Raw genomic sequence first — 5,178 nt, forward strand, 5'->3', positions numbered from 1 at the left:
TGCCTGGTGAGTTACATGGACAGAGGAGCCTGGCCGGCTAAAGTTCATGGGGTCTCAAAGAGTCGGATGCAACTGAGTGACTGACACACACAGACACACACACACACACGCACACACAATGTAAACTTACTTACAAGCACTGGGAAACAAAGGGAAAGTCATGTGACTGGCTTTATTTATGAACTGAACCTGCAATGCCTTAGAGGTATGCAGAGGGGAGCAAAGGTTGTCTAACTCTGGTTTCATTAAAAAAAAAAAATCTGGTGAAACTGTTAAAAATTTAGGTTCAACCACATCTAGCACCCAGATCTTAGTTTCTAATACTCTTTGTTCTCCAATAAAAGGAACGAGATCTCCTTGGATAAAAGGCTGGTTCTAGAACATTACACAGGATGAGCCTGGAGCATCTTGTAGTTCCAGAAGGGAAGTCTCCTGGCCTCCATCTCTTTGTCTCTCTGCCTCCACCCTCCCACACACACCCCACACCCCACACACACACACCATGAATCTCCTTCTCTCTCCCTCCTTCCCTCCCTCCCTCTCTCTCTCTCTCTCTCTCTCTCTCTCACACACACACACACACACACACACACACCCCCATGAGCTATATCAAAGAGACAAGAGCCAACTGATAGAGCTCCCAATGTCAAAGCTGGAACAATCTGAGAAACAAGCAGCCCTGGATTATAACCCAGTCTATAAAATCTCCATGAGCTCAGAGCTCCCAATAGTCAAAGCTGCAACAATTTGAGCAACAAAGTAGCACCTGATTATAACCCAGTCTATAAAATCTCCATGAGCTTGCTCAGTCGTGTCCTACTCTTTGCCACCCCATGAATCACAGCACGCCAGGCCTCCCTGTCCATCACCAACTCCCGGAGTTCACTCAGACTCATGTCCATCGAGTCAGTGATGCCATCCAGCCATCTCATCCTCTGTCATCCCCTTCTCCTCTTGCCCCCAATCCCTCCCAGCATCAGAATCTTTTCCAATGAGTCAACTCTTGGCATGAGGTGGCCAAAGTACTGGAGTTTCAGCTTTAGCATCATTCCTTCCAAAGAAATCCCAGGGCTGATCTCCTTCAGAATGGACTGGTTGGACCTCCTTGCAGTCCAAGGGACTCTCAAGAGTCTTCTCCAACACCACAGTTCAAAAGCATCAATTCTTCGGCGCTCAGCCTTCTTCACAGTCCAACTCTCACATCCATACATGACCACAGGAAAAACCATAGCCTTGACTAGACGGACCTTTGTTGGCAAAGTAATGTCTCTGCTTTTGAATATGCTATCTAGGTTGGTCATAACTTTCCTTCCAAGGAGTAAGTGTCTTTTAATTTCATGGCTGCAGTCACCATCTACAGTGATTTTGGAGCCCAGAAAAATAAAGTCTGACACTGTTTCCACCTTTTCCCCATCTATTTTCCATGAAGTGATGGGACCAGATGCCATGATCATCGTTTTCTGAATGTTGAGCTTTAAGCCAACTTTTTCACTCTCCACTTTCACTTTCATCAAGAGGCTTTTTAGTTCCTCTTCACTTTCTGCCATAAGGGTGGTGTCATCTGCATATCTGAGGTTATTGATATTTCTCCCGGCAATCTTGATTCCAGCTTGTGTTTCTTCCAGTCCAGCGTTTCTCATGATGTACTCTGCATATAAGTTAAATAAACAGGGTGACAATATACAGCCTTGACGTACTCCTTTTCCTATTTGGAACCAGTCTGTTGTTCCATGTCCAGTTCTAACTGTTGCTTCCTGACCTGCATACAAATGTCTCAAGAGGCAGATCAGGTGGTCTGGTAATATGAATGACTGAATAAATAAATGGTGGAGAATAAGCAAATATTCCGTGTATAATTCCAAATAATTTATGTGATATTCCATTCTCAAGGTGGAATGTACCTCTTCAGTCCTTTGTGTAGACTGTGCACAGTGACTTTCTTCTGGAGGACAGTGTTGGGGGGCGGAGGCGCTACATTTACAATGTAGGAGCCTGACACACGTTGTCAGTCAGGTGATGGAGGCTAACAGCAACAGTGACAAGTCACGCCGAGGCTATGTACTCTTAATAACGTGTGACGATGACAGTGGCGCTCCACCTCTGCCGTCTTCCTCATGCTCTGATCGGGAGAAAAACGTCAGACTAACCCGGGTTGAGGCACACTCTCCAAAATACCTGACCACGACTCCTCATAACCGTCATCAAAAACAAAGGAAGTCTGAGAAGCTGTCACAACCGAGAGGAACCTAAATGTGGTGTCCTGTCTAGGGAGGATCCTTGCACAGAAGAGGGACGTTATGTAAAAACTAATGAAATCTGAATAAAGAATAGACTTTAGTTAATAAAAACATAGCAATACTGGCTCATTAACTGTAACGAACGTGCCATACTAATGTCAGATAATAGTAGGGGAGGACTTCTCTGGTGGTGCAGTGGTTAAGAACCTGCCTGCTAGTGAAGGCGACCCGAGTTCAATCCCTGGTCTGGGAAAATTCCACATGCTGAGAGGCGACAAAGCCCTTGCACTGCAACTAGAGAAAGCCCTTGCAGCAATTAAGGCCCAGCACAGCCAAAGATAAATGAATAAATAAAAATTTTAAAGATAATAATAGGGGAAACTGGGTGTGGGGTATATGATGATTCTCTGTAGCATTTCCCCAATATTCGTGTAAATCTAAAAACTGTTCTACTAAGAAAGCATCTTTAAAATTTTTTTAAGTCCCAGGGCCCTACCGCCAATGATTCAGATTCTGAAAGTCTGTGGTAGGGCATAAGAATGTGCATTTTTCCCAGGACCCCCAAATGATGAGGATGGAGATAATTCAGGGTTGAGAAGACCCTCTTTTCTGAGGGTGGAGTTTGGCTGAGGGGAGCCAATCCACGGGAAACTTGCCCGGCTCTCTCCTGAAGTTCAGAGCCTCTTTGGGACCACCACTTGTGGTTGCCACTGCATTCGGACCACAGATAAGATTGCGGGGGAGGCGAATCTGGATAACCACAAGCAGCTTGGGTTACCTGCCCGTCTAAGCAGCGCAACTGTAAAAGTTTCCATTTGTTTTAAGCCATTAAGTTTCAGCTTGTTACGCAGCAATAGATACCTAACATACCACCAGACCATGAAGCCAGACACTTTCATTTCCACAGTCAGTGGGCCGCACCTGAGAAGGTGGGACCCACACAGTGACAGCGACAGCACCTGCTCTCGATGGGCAGCAGCTGCTCAGGTCACCCCAGGCACCTGCCAATACCTGATTTCCATTTTCTCATCCACAGATACTTGGAGGTGGGCATTTTCCAGTTACAGAAGGAGATGACTGAGACCCAAACAGGGGAGTTGAAATTTGCCCAAAGAGGCAAAGAGGGACAGGGAGCCAGGCTGTCAATCCCAGATCATCCGATGCTGGGGTCCTTTCCCTTAACTGCAGTATCCACACTGCTTCAAACTCAGCTTCCTCCTCTGCTCTCCTCCCTCCCCCTCTTTGCAGATTTACTGAGCTGTGAAGTCTCCTTGTGTGTGTGTGTTAGTCACTCAGTCATGTCCGACTCTTTGTGATCCCACAGACTGTAGCCCGCCAGGCTCCTCTGTCCGTGAAACTCTCCAGGCAAGAATACTGGAATGGGTTGTCATTTCCTCCTCCAGAGGATCCTGCACTGGGGGCAGATTCTTTACCATCTGAGCCACCAGGAAGTCTCCTGACACTACCCTTTACCCTGTTCCCCCAGCCAGCCCTTCAGAAGGCAGCAGAGTCACGCCTGAAGCCGTCAATCCTCTGATGGGTCCCTCTTCCCCATCTCAGTTAACAGCGTCTACTCAGCTGCTCGACCCCGAAACCTGTCATGCCAGCCTTGGCCCATCCTTTTCCTTACCAGCTGTCCGTGTGATGTGTGACCCGTCACCAAGTCTGAGTGCTTCTAACACGATCCTTAATGCCTGTGTTCCTGGCTCTCTTCACTGCTACCCCAGCCCAGACCATCATCTCACCCTAGAGCCTTTTGGCTTCCCGACTTGCCCACAACCTCCACATGGCAGCTGGAGCTCTGAACCACCTCCCCCGGTTCCCGGGGCAGTCTGTGCTTCACGCTCTGGCCCGGAAGCCAGGTCTCAGCCTCAGTGGCGTCCTCCATGCACCCCTCCCCATCCACTCACCAGTGCCCGCCACACCCTGCCACCCCTTTGGACTTGGCCCCTTTCCTTGTGTCACTTTGGGGTGGACACAAGGTCTGACTCCATGGGAGCCATCCCCGCTTCCTCTTCTTTTCCTGGCAAACGGGATTCCAGTTTTGATTGGGTGACAACAAACTTAAGGCAAAACACTGTTTTTTTTGCAGGCCCGGAGACAGATCCCCAGTGTCCAGGGTAACCATGGCCATTTCCTTTCCTGCTGCCAGGGATCAGTTTAGAAAGAACATGGGCTACCGTCCTGGCCAAGGAGGTACGAGGCGAGTTCTGCTGAGCACTGCTACAAGGGGTTTCTGTGTGTGTGTGTGTTCATTCACGTCTGACTCTTTGTGACCCCATGGACTGTGCCCCATGGACCCGCCAGGCTCCTCTGTCCATGGGATTTCCCAGGTGAATACTGGAGTGGGTTGCCGTTTCCTTCTCCAGGGATCTCCCGCATCTTCTGCATTGGCAGGTGGCTTCTTTACCACTACTGCCACCTGAGAATGTCCTAATGTCCCTGGGAAGCCCCGCTACAAGCTTTCCTCCCTCTAAAGAAGGGAAGCAAGGCAGGGCAGGACGTGCTCTCTGCCCTGTACCCTCTAAAGGTTGGGGTGCTGGTGGAGGAGGAGGGGGTCCTTGCTCTTGCCAACGCTGGTCACTGCTGGCAGGCCTGAACTTCACAAGAGAGCTGCTCGCACCACTACCACATGTCCTGAGAGCTTAAACCTACGCTGACCCCTCTGTTACTATGGCCAAAACCACATCCACAATCGGTATCTAAACTGGTCTCTTTGCTGACTCATCACTGCTACCTTCCGCTCCTAAAGTGTGAGCTCTGTGAGGAGAGGGGCCCTGTCCCTCCGTGTCACCATGTCCCCATTGTATGGACTGGGCACTGTCTGGCCTAACAACAGCAGGTGCTTAATAAATGCTGGCAGGGACTCAGCTTACTCGTCTCTGTGGTTCCTGGGCAGGGACTCAAGCCTTCACGGGATCAACATGCGAGGAAGCCAGAA

This window comes from Bos taurus, chromosome 18, assembly GCF_002263795.3.
Source record: "Bos taurus isolate L1 Dominette 01449 registration number 42190680 breed Hereford chromosome 18, ARS-UCD2.0, whole genome shotgun sequence".
Lineage (NCBI taxonomy): Eukaryota > Metazoa > Chordata > Mammalia > Artiodactyla > Bovidae > Bos > Bos taurus.